The 15,304-nt window shown below is 45.1% G+C and overlaps 1 protein-coding gene across 2 annotated transcripts in view; it reads right to left on the minus strand.

Annotated features, from left to right (window-relative positions):
• The window catches only part of RELT (RELT TNF receptor), a 94,851-nt gene extending 79,764 nt beyond the window's left edge, over positions 1 to 15,087 (minus strand). For both annotated transcript variants that reach the window (XM_073612919.1, XM_073612918.1), the window contains exon 1: positions 14,979 to 15,087. The gene's annotated coding sequence lies outside the window, so the exon portion shown is untranslated. The remainder of the gene's footprint in view (positions 1 to 14,978) is intronic.
• Positions 15,088 to 15,304: the final 217 nt, after the last annotated feature.

Consider the following 15,304-nt stretch of genomic DNA (forward strand, 5'->3'; position numbering starts at 1 on the left):
AAAAACCGCAGAGATGATCAAATACCACCAAAAGAAAGCTCTATTTATGGGAAAAAAAGGACGTCAATTTTGTTTGGGTACAGCGACGCATGACCACGCAATTGTCAGTTAAAGCAATGCAGTGCCGAATCACAAAAAGTGCTCTGGTCAGGAAGGGGGGTAAAATCTTCCGGGGATAAAGCGGTTAAGGGAAAAAAAGAAAAAAAGAAAAAAAAAAACACCCACATACAGGGGATTTAAAACACCATTTGAAATGACAGTACTGTGTGAAAGCTCATATGAAATTGTTAGTCTTCAGGTTAGATCGGTTTTAAATCCCTAAACCAGTTGAGGGCCACAAGGAAGGAGTCTGATCCACGTGACTTCTTTGAGTTTGTTGGGCCTCTAATCCTCCATAGAACAAAACATGACTCACTGACCAATGAAGGAAGTAAAATGTTTGTTAGGAGGTGGAAATCCATCATAGACGGATGGTGGGACTTCCTCGTTCATAACCGTCAGATCATCCCTGGAGGTGTCAGGAGGTTAATAAATTGGAAGAGCTATTTTTACCTACCAACAGATTAAAAAAAAAAAAAAAATGAATGAAGACAGCAGAAGGAAAAAAAAAACCCACCATGCCTACATACAATATAGCAAAGGGAGAAAATAAAATACTGCTATGGCCCTTATTACACATGCAGACCGTTCGTTTGATCAGATCAATCACTTTTTTTTTTTTTTAAAGAAAAAAAAAAACCCAGATGAAGTGTACATCAGTTTATCCGTTTTTTCACATCTGCCAGCTGGAGTCCTTAAAGCTCCATTCACACTAGTGCGTTTTTTGATGCATTTTGCAGAAATGCATGGGAATTTAACATGGGTTCCTATGGAACATGTTCACATCAATGCCTTTGTGTACCTCTGCGTTTTTGGAAAGGGTCAGGGACTTTTTTTTCCATGCAAAATGCAGCGTTTTGCATGTAAAAGAATTCAATGGACCAACATCAAAAACGCAAGTGCAGCGTTTTTACGGCGTTTGACGTGTTTTGGGCGTTTTTTTTTTAACTGTATACACGCGGCAAAAACACTGTAAAAACGCTGCTCAAAAACGTCGCAAGCATCACAAAAAACACTGCAGAAACGCTCAAAAGCAACATGCATAGATGTGAATCAAGCCTAAAGCAGGGTTCCCATTAAAAAAGTCAGCAGCTACAAATACTGCAGCTGCTGACTTTTAATCGGACACTTACCTGTCCCAGGGTCCAGCGATGCGGGGGAATCGAAGCCCCGCTCGTCTTCCCCTCCGCTCGGCGGCATTCTAACTGCGGGCGCCCGGCTGTGGCTTCACAGCTGGGCACCCACTGCGCATGCGCGGGCCGCACGCCTTCACTGGCCCCGCAATCACCTGGGACCGGTCATGTGACAAGAGGGAGGGTGGAGAGGCGATCTCCCTTCCTGCACCGAGGGAAGTGACGTCAGGAGCCCAGGCACCGAAGGAGGCAGACTACGAGGGACCCCCTAGCAACAGGCATTTAGAGGCGAGTAAAAAAAAATTTCTCCAAATTTTTTTTTTTTATTCTTTTTTAAGCACATTACTAATTTTTTTTTTTTTGGGGGGGGGGGGGGGGCGGGGGGGGGGGGGTCTCTGGGGACGACACTCCACTTTAAAGTGCAAGTTCACATTACTCTGTAAAAGGTGAACACTTGAGTCCCAGAGTCATTTTTTCCATGCAAAAACGGACTGTTCACATCAGTTTTTTTAACAAATGCAAGAAAAAAAAAAAGATAGAGCTTTTATACGTTAAAATAAAAAAAAAAAAATAATAATAATTAGGGTCAGCAGCTACAAATTTGTAGCTACAGACTTTTACCTGTCCAGGCATCCAGTGGTGTCCTCACCCGAGCCAATTCTTGAATCAGCTCTTGGGTGCTGCCATGTTGGCGGTGGCTAATGGAAACCGGCAGTGACTCGCCAGTTTCCTACTGCGCATGCACGAATCGCTCTGAGCTTTCTCAATTGGAGGGGGGGGGGGGGGCGGGAGGAATTTCCGGCTTTTCTCACTTTGCCGCAGCAAACAGCCAGAAGTGGGGGGTGGGCAGACAAGCGGAGCGCCCCCCTTTTAGGTGGAGCTCTGCTTTAAGAATGAGGAAATCCCTTGTGGAGACAGACAATAGAAGGAACCAGACAGGGGTTCTAACCTTTCTCCAGTCTATTCAAACACTAAAAGATTTGGCTTTGGATATACTTTAAAGCTGAAGTTTAATCTGTATATATGTTTGGGTCTTCCCTGCCCCCTTCTCCTACAACATGCTACATTAAGTTTAAATAAAACCCTTCAGTTTTCATGACACACTTTAAAAAGTAGAATTATAGGGAAAACTTTTTTTTCTCATTTGGGATAGAGTAAGGGAGGGTTATAACCTCTGTCAGATTTTTTTTTTTTTTTTTCCCCCCGCCATCTGTGTCCCATTGCGGAGATTTACCTTCACTTCCTGTCCCATAGCCAAACAGGAAGTGAGAGGAAATCCCTACAAATAAAAAGGAAATTCCTTGAGGAACCCCCTAGGTCACTATTTGAAGATTCCCCTCTATTTCTTTTCTGGAGACAACCAAAAATTTGGGATTTTCTTTTTACTTTCAATAATAGTAAAACAGGACAAATAGAAAAAGGGAGAGTCTCCCTAATGGGGGCACAGGCAGCAATAAAAACCTGACAGGGGTTCCAGTCTTATCTTCACTCAAAAAAAAGTTTTTGCCTTTAGTTATACTTTAATTTAGACCCAGTGATGTCATCACTGGGTCTCTTTTCTGCTCTATGCAAACCAAGCAGATGATGGCTGGTTGTAGCGGCTGTACGTCGCTTCCTGAGAAACAGCGGACTGTCCTAGAGAACGTGAGGCTGAGCCTCCATGATTGAGGGAGCTGAAATCCAATGAATGAAAGGGGCGGGCCAGTCATGCTGGGGGGGAGGAAACGGCTAAATGGATGGCCGACAGCCAGGAAATGAGATGGGCTTCAACTGACCTGCTGCAGCTTCTAAACGCACACTGCGAGAAGCTCATAGTGTGCACTGAAAGCAGAGTAAGCAATCTCAGCACGGGAGAGGAGTCTGTATTACTGTGCAAGACTAAAGTGATGCATTAAAAAGCTGAACTTCAGCATTTCCTTCAACTGAAAGCCATGCCGCTTACCAATTTTCATTAAATTGTGCAATGATAGGACATAATCAAAAAAAACTCTTCTCTTGTCCTTATGTGGCATAAAAAGGGCCAGGCGAACACTACACCACATCATCGATCGCACAGGCGGTAGGAAATGGAATGGCAAACCTGTGCGGTCAATGAGACGTCGCTGCAGCCAGATCAATAGACCTCTAGAAGATCATCTAGGAGCGGAGCAGTTGGTTACGGCACAACACCGGGAGATATTCAACTACCAGACCTCGGGGCTTGCAACCACGGGCCAGGTGACAAGGGAGAGGCCATGTAGTACAGCCGGGTGACCGCACCTTGTACTATGTAATGACACAGACAACATCCTATTACATACTCCACCCAAGTCGGTTCAGATCCAAAAATAGATTTAGATATATTTATATTTTAAACATATTTAGCATTCATGTCACGTTGGTATACAAAAAAAAAAAAAACCACAACATGCTAAAGCTTCTCTATTTTACAAAAATAGCGCTGCAAAAACATAAAACCAAAAATGTGCCGACTGCTTTAAAATGTTGAGTCGCTGGAGGAGAATCCAAACCAACAGCATGAGATGAAAGAAGAGAAAACACCACCTTACTGGATCTATGGAGAGTCTCCACACCCCTCCCAATTCAGCTTCAGGCAGCGATGGGCAGTACTGACCGGCATTGCTAATGGGCACTGATTGGCGACACTGTTGGCGCTATATTGCAATCAGTGCCCTGATTACATGTGTAGATGTTCCCCTGCGTGGAGATGCCGCTGATCGGCTCTCCTCACTACACATTCTGTCAGTGTGAGGCGAGGAGAGCCGATTACCAGCATCTCTGTGTTTACATGTGACCAGCTGTGATTGGACACTGCCGATCACATGGTTAAAGAGCCGCGGACGCGGCCTTTCACAGAGATCGGGGTCGTGCCGTGTCCTAGCAACACGGCGCGGCCGCTGCGCGCCCCAGTGAGAGCGGCAGTTTTGGGACGCTGTCATATGACGGCGTCCCAGAACGAGAGCCGCACCGTCCTGCCGTCATTTGACGGTGGGCGGGCAGCAATTAGTTAAATGTGACCTATAAACAGTACAACTCAATTGAAAAGCAAACTGAAATCTTTGGGGGGGGGGGGGGGGGGGGGGGAATGGACTGGGGATGTAGCTGTGTTTAGAATTAAACAAACAATCACATTCAAACTCATGTTAAATAGGAGACTGTACAAACTGTCATCATTTAAAGTGCCTCCGATTAATCCCAAATAAAGTCCAGCTGTTCTAGTAGGTCTTTCCTGACATTTTCTGAGTTGCATCCTACAGCAAAAGCCATGGCCCGCAGAGAGCTTCCAAAGCATCAGAGGGATCTCATTGTTAATAATAATAAATTATTATTCAGGATTTATATAGCGCCGTCAGTTTACACAGCGCTTTACACCGTGAGGGTAGACAGTACAAATGTACTAGGAATCAGATTGTAAGCTCTAAGGAGCAGGGCCCTCTGTTAAAAAGGTATCAGTCAGGAGAAGGGTACAAAAGAATTACTAAGGCATTAGATATACCATGGAACACAGTGAAGACCGTCATTAAGTGGAGAAAATATGGCACAACAGTGACATTACCAAGAACTGGAAGTCCCTCCAAAATTGGTGAAAAGACGAGAAGAAAACTGGTCAGGGAGGCTGCCAAGAGGCCTACAGAAACATTCAGCCCGGGTTCACACCTATGCGAATTAGAGGAGCGTTTCCACACCTCTAATTCGCATAGCAGGAGAATGTGACTGGCTCCCTATGGAGCCAGTTCACATATCTCCGGGGCGGCTGCGGTGCGCACTGCACAAAAACGCTGTGCGTCTTTGGCTGCGTTTCAGGGCCGAATTCAGGCATAGAATCAGCCCTGATTCGTCCCTGAAACGGTGAACAGGGACGTACACAGCGCTCCTGTGCGATCCGCAGCCCATTGTGGTGTGAACCCGGGCTAAAGGAGCTCCAGGAATATCTGGCAAGTACTGGCTGTGTGGTACATGTGACAACAATCTCCTGTATTCTTTATATGTCTGGGCTATGGGGTAGAGGGGCAAGACGGAAGCCTTTTCTTAAGGAAAACATCCAAGCCCGGCTAAATTTAGCAAAAAACACATCTGAAGTCTCCCAAAAGCATGTAGGAAAATGTGTTATGGTCTGATGAAACCAAAAGATATGTTTGGCGCAACAACACTGCACATCACCAAAAGAACACCATACCCACCGTGAAGCATGGTGGTGGCAGCATTATGCTTTGGGGCTGTTTTTATTCAGCTGGAACAGGGGCCTTAGTCAGGGTAGAGGGAATTATTAACAGTTCCAAGTACCAGTCAATATTGGCACAAAACCTTCAGTCTTCTGCTAGAAAGCTGAACATGAAAAGAAACTTCATCTTTCAGCATGACAACAACCCAAAGCATACATCTAAATCAACAAAGGAATGGCTTCACCAGAAGAAGATTAAAGTTTTGGAATAGCCCAGCCAGAGCCCAAAACTGAATCCCATTGAAAATCTGTGGGGTGATCTGAAGAGGGTTGTGCACAGGAGATGCCCTCGCAATCTGACAGATTTGGAGTGTTTTTTTGCAAAGAAGAGTGGGCAAATATTGCCAAGTCAGGATGTGCCATGCTGATAGACTCATACCCAAAAAGATTGAGTGCTGCAAAAAAAAAAAAAAAAAAATCAAAAAGGTGCTTCAACAAAGTATCAGTTTAAGGGTAGGCACACTTTATGCAACCATATTATTTTATTTTTACTTTCCTCCACCTAAAAGATTTCAGTTTGTTGTTCAACTGAGTTATACAGTCTATAGGTCACATTAAGGTGGAAAAAAACGTTCTGAAATAAAAACCCCACACACCTCGAACTCTGATAAAAGCTGAAAAACTCATTCTACAGCTAATGCTCCTGTCGTTTTTATAACGTCCAGTGTCCATGAGGCCAAAAATCCAAAGTTCTCTGAACTGTGCGTTTTTTGGCTGTTAATGGGAAAAGACCATTTCTGGTGGGGAGAAAAACCTGATCTTGGGTTCCTCAAGCTGGCCATACACATAGAGTGGATAACAATTGATCAGTTAGGAATGGACAATCAGTTGGGGATGGGCATAAAAGCCAATCTTCAAACAATAGTCAAAAGTAACGATCAGGAACAAAAGGAGAAGGGTGAATGCAGAGGATTATGGGTAATGACAGCCCATAGCCTCCAGGGAAGTTTATGTTAAGCTCTCAAGAGTTTACACCAACACAACATTCTTTACGGGAAATGCTAAGTTCTCTATAACATTCTGTACAGACTGTCCAGGAAAGCCAAGCATCATGTTTTTCTAATAAAATAATGTGCCGTTTACACCATTTCATCACATTTCTGTGCGTGGAGTCATAACGTCTCAATGGGTGCCTCTCTGGCTGGAGGAGATGATTCTCCTGACGTGCAAACACAAAAGAGGCGCCAAACAGTAAAGCTGGACATACACCAGCAGAATTTCACTTGAACGTTCAGGTGGACATTTAGAAAAATGGATTAGGAGCGTTTAATGGTGCCATTACAAACTTGACAAAAATTTTATGAAAAAAAATACATTTCGAAAAGATTTCACTTGACTGCCAGGTGACTTTGTACATTCGATTTTGGGATGGACATGCACATAAGTAGAAATTTTTCCTGTATGAAGACCACATTCACAGTTAGAATGTAATTCGTTCCAGTGAAATTTTCCATCCTTCCACTTCAATCTTGACCATAGTGGCAAGAAAAATTGATCATCTAGTTGACCCTATCACCCATTAGAAAATGGAATAAATGTTCTAAAATGAGATTCTACTGATGTGAGGCCCCATTTAGAAAGAATAGTATAGATCTCATCACTGACTCAGGAATTCTGGAGAGTTGGAGATTCTCAGGTTACAGGAGTTTCATCATCACAGCAGGAGAATTCTGAAAAGAGATGGGTGGAAGAGGGAGGGGGACCTCCTGATTGATAAGCGGAGCCTCCATGTGACCTGAATGGGGTAGGAGAGACACTGAAATCCAACATCGTGTACAGTACTACAACAGTGCACTGAAACTGCAATCCGTTACTAATGTAACCATCTTTTGGGAAGAACCGCTGAGTTTTTGGCACCATAGACTTTAATAGGAGCACAGTCCCATTTCAAAACCTCTATGGTGCCCAAAACACAATGAGCTCATGCTAAAGTGAATGAGGGCTAACAGAACAAAAGTTGTTTTGTTTTTTTTATTAAATGGCATTCTTCCCCTAGAAAATTTGGCAAACTTATCCATTAAAAACTGGGTCAGTGTAGGTGGTCGCCCTTAAGCAATGGTGGCCGATGTAAGTATAGAAGGTTGCCCTTAAGCAATGGTGGCCGATGTAAGTATAGAAGGTTGCCCTTAAGCAATGGAGGCCAGTGTAGAAGGTTGCCCTTAAGCAATGGTGGCCGATGTAAGTATAGAAGGTTGCCCTTAAGCAATGGAGGCCAGTGTAGAAGGTTGCCCTTAAGCAATGGAGGCCAGTGTAGAAGGTTGCCCTTAAGCAATGGAGGCCAGTGTAGAAGGTTGCCCTTAAGCAATGGAGGCCAGTGTAGAAGGTTGCCCTTAAGCAATGGAGGCCAGTGTAGAAGGTTGCCCTTAAGCAATGGAGGCCAGTGTAGAAGGTTGCCCTTAAGCAATGGAGGCCAGTGTAGAAGGTTGCCCTTAAGCAATGGAGGCCAGTGTAGAAGGTTGCCCTTAAGCAATGGAGGCCAGTGTAGAAGGTTGCCCTTAAGCAATGGAGGCCAGTGTAGAAGGTTGCCCTTAAGCAATGGAGGCCAGTGTAGAAGGTTGCCCTTAAGCAATGGAGGCCAGTGTAGAAGGTTGCCCTTAAGCAATGGAGGCCAGTGTAGAAGGTTGCCCTTAAGCAATGGAGGCCAGTGTAGAAGGTTTTCGTTAAGCAATGGAGGCCAGTGTAGAAGGTTTTCGTTAAGCAATGGAGGCCAGTGTAGAAGGTTTTCGTTATGCAATGGAGGCCAGTGTAGAAGGTTTTCCTTATGCAATGGTGGCCGGTGTAGGTGTAGAAGGTCCCCCTTTGCAATGGTTGTCACTGTAGGTCCTCATATGCAATGGTGGTTAGTGTAGGTGTGTAGAAGGTCCCCCTATGCAATGGTGGTCAATGTAGGTGTAGAAGGTCCCCCCCTACATTGGTGGTCAGTGTAGGTAGGAGATCAATTTGTCATTGCAAAGGGCTATGGTTCTGGCCAGCTCAGTAGATTAGGAAAAAAATCCAGGCCTTTTAAAAAACAAATGCACAGAATATAACAACTGGATACTAATATTTATAGGTAAAGTTAATCAAGGGAATATCCGAATGCGTGTTGTGGGATCTGTAATTATAGGACTGTATATATGGAGGTTTTCTATATGTGTGTGCGTTTTGTTTTTTTCCCCCCACTGTTGGTTGAACTGGATGGACTGGTGTCTTTTTTCAACCAGATTAACTATGCAATTGCCTACTAGTCACAGACCTAAAAACCTCGGGAGGGACCCAAGTTTAGAAATGCTGGTCTAATCTGATCTCTGCATACTTTTAGGTAAAAGATTTCAAGAATCACCCCCATCCAGCCATTTGTTGCTCCAACACATAAGTACTTTTGGTGACCTGGGGCCAATCACCTGTGGTGGACACAAATGCGCATACTGATCACAAAAGGAACCTTCCAGGAGGTCAGGCCAGAGTCATCAACAAGACCCTTCCAACAACCTCTATCCTGAACACATGGCACATAAGACCATCTCTGCAGATAATCGATCTACAACAGATTATACTGAAGGTGACCACCCTGTCAGCCCAGGATCACTCCAACACAATGACATACCTGCTAAATAAAGGGGTAATGTACTGAAGTTTCTGGTGGCCTTTGTCTGGAAGCTCCACTGGTTTGCTGTTCCCAGGCTGCTCCAAGTATTTAGCTTGTGTCACAAGTCGAATACCTTGCTAGCACCACAAATGGCTATTGTTACTCCTGCCAGCTCGGATGTCTTGTATGAACGTATGGCTTGGTGGACCAAACCATAGCATGCAGCGGGGGAGCAGGAATCACACACAGTGTGAAAGGCAACATTCACACTATTTAGCAGGAATGGTTTTACTGTATATACGATGACCCTGTGCTAACAAGGACACTTTAAAGTAGACCTTGCATCAGATATTTTTCCTTATCACGTGTATGCTTGTCAGCTAATGTGGCTAAATTCGGTGTCAATGTAACACTTCCAGGTATTTACTACACCTCACAGAAAGATGAAGCTTGAACAAAGCTGGCACCATCCAGGGTCACCACCTACTTCCTGAAATTTTGCCTGCTCTGAGATGACACAATCCCATAAATCCGAGTGCCTGTGCAGTTTTTAGTTGTATTCACAAATGTCTGACACAGATCAGACCCTCACCTTGTGACTGAATACAAAAATTACAATGTTGAATCATTCGGGGGAGAGGAGACTGGGGAAATGCTTCCTCCGGCCTGCAGCAGCAGACTGATCATCGCAACCTAGGGGGTAGTCTTTGGACTGGTGCTCATAGACTGATATTTAAATAAATAGGTAGCACTTTCCTGAAAATTATACCATGGTTTTATAGTGTCAGGAATTTATTCATGCATACTTGTAAAGCTACTGGTAGGTTAAAGTGGAAGTCCATGCTAAAAACTAAAATCAACGCATCTATAGCCACCAGCATTCTAACACTAACCTCTCTAACCCTGTAAAGAAAAAATGAGTATACATAGCTTTTCTGCAGGCGATCCGAACAGATCCCACGCTGAGCGGTCAGCCGCGGCTTCACTGTGTAGGTGGGTGAGGAGGACACGTCCGACAACGGAAGCCCCATAGTAAGTCTATGGGTGACGTCACTCCCATTCATTTCACAGCCGTTGTTGGCCGTGTCCTCTACAGAGCCTCTGCCGCTGGAGATCGGGTCGGATCACCTGCAGAAAAAAAGCTATGTATATGGATTTTTTTTCTTTACAGGGATAGAGAGGTTAATGTTAGAATGCTGGTGGCTATAGATGCAGGGATTTTAGTTTTAGCATGGAATTCCACTTTAAAGGTTAATTAACATTTAACACCAACAGTGTAACATTATATCCATGGACATTCTTCTGAGCCAGCCAAACCTGAACCCAATATTTCAGAGCAGTGTTTTTCAATTCCAGTCCTCAAGGCGCCCCAACAAGTCATGTTTTCAGGCCTTCCATTATTTTGAACAGGTGATTTATTCAGTTTCACTGCCTTAGTAATTAACACAGCTGTTTCATCTGAGTGAAATCCTGAAAACATGACCTGTTGGTGCGCCTTGAGGACTGGGGTTGAGAAACACTGTTTTAGAGAACCAAGGCCGGCATTAGATCACAGCTTCTAGCAGTGTCTAGAACAGTTGTCTCCAAATGCAGCCCTTTGCTTGCTTTTATACAGCCCTTGGGGCACTAATTTCCCCCGACAGGGCGCAATTTCCCCCCCAGTCAACAACGGGGAGCAAATCCTCCCAATGACGCCAACGACGGAGCGTATATCCTCCCAATGACGCCAAGCGACGGGGAGCAAATCCTCCCAATGACGCCAAGCGACGGGGAGCAAATCCTCCCAATGACGCCAACGACGGGGAGCAATTCCTCCCAATGACGCCAACGACGGGGAGCAAATCCTCCCAATGACGGTGAGCAATTCCTCCCAATGACGGTGAGCAATTCCTCCCAAAGACGCCAACGACGGGGAGCAATTCCTCCCAATGACGCCAACGACGGGGAGCAATTCTTCTTAATGACGCCAACGACGGGGAGCAATTTTTCCCAATGACGCCAACGACGGGGAGCAATTCCTCCCAATGACGCCAACGACGGGGAGCAATTTTTCCCAATGACGCCAACGACGGGGAGCAATTCCTCCCAATGACGCCAAGGACGGGGAGCAATTCCTCCCAATGACGGTGAGCAATTCCTACCAATGACGGTGAGCAATTCCTCCCAAAAAGACGGTGAGCAATTCCTCCCAAAAAGACGGTGAGCAATTCCTCCCAAAAAGACGGTGAGCAATTCCTCCCAAAAAGACGGTGAGCAATTCCTCCCAAAAAGACGGTGAGCAATTCCTCCCAATGACGCCAAGCGACGGGGAGCAAATCCTCCCAATGACGCCAACGACGGGGAGCAATTCCTCCCAATGACGCCAACGATGGGGAGCAATTCCTCCCAATGACGCCAACGATGGGGAGCAATTCCTCCCAATGACGCCAACAACGGGGAACAATTCTTGCCAATGACACCAATGATGGGGTGCAATTCCTCCCACTGAATTGTTTATTCAGATTAACGTCGGGACCTTTCAAGTCTGAAGGCCGGTAACAGGTCCCTTTGTTTAGAAAGTTTGGAGACCCCTGATCTAAAAACAAACTTTTCCTGAATTCAAAACTATATTATTCCAGAAATCAACTTTATTTAAAAAAAAAAAAAAAAAAAAAAAAAAAATTTAAAAAGAGCAAAATTTTATTAATTTTTTTAGTAGAAGGTTAAAACCACTGTTAGGTAATTATTTACCAACTGTGTTTCGATTGGGAGTTTTCCCCCTTTATTTCCTGTCCTGCAGACTTTACAGGAAGTGAAGGGATCTCTTTCCAATGTAAGTGAAGTCCCCCGTTAGTTGCCACAGGAACTAGTGTGCCGCCCCCATTGCAAGATTTCCCAGGAAAAAAGTTTTGGTGGCAACTTAAAATTTTGGATTGACCTTTTACTTTCATTTCTGGTGACACTGGTGATCGAAACAATAAGAGAGGGCAAGTCTCCCTAATGGGGACAAAGATAGCAATAAAAACCTAAGAGGTTCGATGCAACAGTTCTAAAAGAAAATGCTTGACTTTTAAAAATGCATAGAAAAACACACACAAAAAAAAAAAAAAAAAGAGAAAGTCTCGAAATAAAACATAATATAATATATATATTATTGTACTGTAATAAGCAAAACAGAACATGAGAGATCTAGATCTAGATCAGATTAATATCTGAATCACAGGCTGGTCACGGTATACAACCAGGAGCAACTTAGAAATGATCAGAGATACACAATAAGGAGAAACTGTAAAGAATGATGGAGTATCCATAGCAACTGCACTGTACTGGTCTGACACTAGTAAAAAAAAAAAAAAAAAAACAAACATTCTCATTTTAGAGATTCTCATGTTCTAACTTTACCATTTCGTTTTTTTTTTTTTTTTAATTCATTAAAGTGTTTTTTTTTTTTTTTAATGCATTTGAAAGACCGCTGCGCAAATACGGTGGGACATAATATATTGCAACAACCACCATTTTATTCTCTAGGGTCTCTGCTAAAAAAAATATATATATATATATATATATATATATATATATATATATATATATAGTTTGGGTGTTCCAAGTAATTTTCTAGCTGGAAATAATGATTTTTACTTGTAATGAACAAATGTCAGAAAAGGTTTGGTCTTTAAATTGTTAAAACTTCCTTCATTTACACGCTGGAGTTCTTTCCTGTGATAAAAGAACAAAAAGATACTTTGTTTCTACTTATTCTTCTGTTGTGATTAAACTTGGCAGGCTGCCTGGATTTTTTTTTTTTTCTTTCCCAGCTGTGAGAACTCTCTGCACTTATTAGAAAGAATGGTGACATGCTGTTTTGAAGATCGGGAAGAGAAAAAGATTGCGATTTCGATTCTTAATGATTAATCGTGCAGCTCTAATACAATCTTTGACCATCATGAAGAGGCATTGGGAACAGCTGGGCTCATATATAAATAAACATTCAGAACATACACTGTATAATGTATAATATGCACTAAGCAGGATGAGCAATATATATACAACACACTCCTTAATAGATGTATACAAGATCACCACCGGAGGATTCCCAGTACTCTGTATGATGTCATTTCTCACATTCCAGCAGGAAACTGCAGTGTTGTACAGTCACCGAGCGCCCCATACAATCCAATGTCAGTGTACAGTCACCGAGCGCCCCATACAATCCAATGTCAGTGTACAGTCACCGAGCGCCCCATACAACCCAATGTCAGTGTACAGTCACCGAGCGCCCCATACAACCCAATGTCAGTGTACAGTCACCGAGCGCCCCCCCATACAACCCAATGTCAGTGTACAGTCACCGAGCGCCCCATACAACCCAATGTCAGTGTACAGTCACCGAGCGCCCCATACAATCCAATGTCAGTGTACAGTCACCGAGCGCCCCATACAATCCAATGTCAGTGTACAGTCACCGAGCGCCCCATACAATCCAATGTCAGTGTACAGTCACCGAGCGCCCCACACAACCCAATGTCAGTGTACAGTCACCGAGCGCCCCACACAACCCAATGTCAGTGTACAGTCACCGAGCGCCCCACACAACCCAATGTCCGTGTACAGTCACCGAGCGCCCCACACAACCCAATGTCCGTGTACAGTCACCGAGCGCCCCACACAACCCAATGTCCGTGTACAGTCACCGAGCGCCCCACACAACCCAATGTCCGTGTACAGTCACCGAGCGCCCCATACAACCCAATGTCAGTGTACAGTCACCGAGCGCCCCATACAACCCAATGTCAGTGTACAGTCACCGAGCGCCCCATACAACCCAATGTCCGTGTACAGTCACCGAGCGCCCCATACAATTCAATGTCCGTGTACAGTCACCGAGCGCCCCACACAACCCAATGTCCGTGTACAGTCACCGAGCGCCCCATACAACCCAATGTCCGTGTACAGTCACCGAGCGCCCCCCCATACAACCCAATGTCCGTGTACAGTCACCGAGCGCCCCCCCATACAACCCAATGTCCGTGTACAGTCACCGAGCGCCCCATACAACCCAATGTCAGTGTACAGTCACCGAGCGCCCCCCATACAACCCAATGTCAGTGTACAGTCACCGAGCGCCCCCCCATACAACCCAATGTCAGTGTACAGTCACCATCTACATCTGGGGTGTAAAAAAATGGCAAAATTCCCACAGCAGCCAGACACCGGCTCAGGGCAGGTGCCCACAGCAGCCAGATATGTGTAATGACAGGCAAATTCTGATTGGTGTAGATGGTGAATGAGCCCCATGTGATAACATACAGAGGGGGGTCCTGTATACAGAGGACAGGAAATACAGATCAGAGAGAAGAGACCCCCAGCAGAAGCTCTGCAGAGCCGCCAATGTCACACAGATCACCCCTCATCTCCGCAGAGGATCACACCCCCACACTGCAGAGCATCGCTCAACAAAGGGTCACCTGTGTTCCTATATGCTGCATACTACTATTAGTAATTCTTTGCTGAGCAAAATCAATGGGCATCTTTGTTCCCCCCCATTCCTGCAGATCATCTACCCCCCCCCATGTGCCCCCTTCCTGCAGAGCATCGCTATCACAAAATATGTCTCCCACCAAGTGTCTGCAGAGCATCTCTCCCAACAAAGTCTCCCTTTCCTGCAGATCATCACCCCCATTAATGTGCCCCCCCCTATTTCTGCAGATCATTACTCCCATCCCAGCTGTGCAGACCCCCCCCATACTGTCCCTCCCCCTTCTACTCACACCCTGCAGAGCATCACTTCCTCACTATCACCTTTGTAGTCTCCAGTCCTACAGAGCATCTCACCCAACACTCAGTATAACTTTTCCCGCAGAGAATCTCACACATCACCGCTGCAGATCATCCCTCCATCCCCCCCACAGCTGTCCTGGCAGCTCCGGGAGAATTCCATCCAATGGGGACGATTCTCCGGTCCCCGGTGTTCTCTCACCTGTACAGCGCTGATCACACGGAGCTCCTCCGCCGGTACAATGTGATGTGTGCGCAGAGCTCAGCTCTATATCCCGCACACCTCCGCCCCGCCCCCTCACCGCAGTGCCCGCCGGCGACATCTACTGGCCGTACTGGGGCACAGCACGCTCCCTCCACTCATCATATCCGTGCTCCACTACTATGGGACGGAGATGGTGATCGTACCGACTTCTAATCAGAGCCCAGCAGCCTTTGCCAACCTCCCCCGGCATTTTTTACTGACAAAACATAAACATTTTACTGACGGAGCACCTTTTTTTTTTTTTTCTGATAACCTGAAAAATG

The sequence above is a fragment of the Aquarana catesbeiana genome, linkage group LG02 (assembly GCF_042186555.1).
Source record: "Aquarana catesbeiana isolate 2022-GZ linkage group LG02, ASM4218655v1, whole genome shotgun sequence".
Classification (NCBI taxonomy): domain Eukaryota; kingdom Metazoa; phylum Chordata; class Amphibia; order Anura; family Ranidae; genus Aquarana; species Aquarana catesbeiana.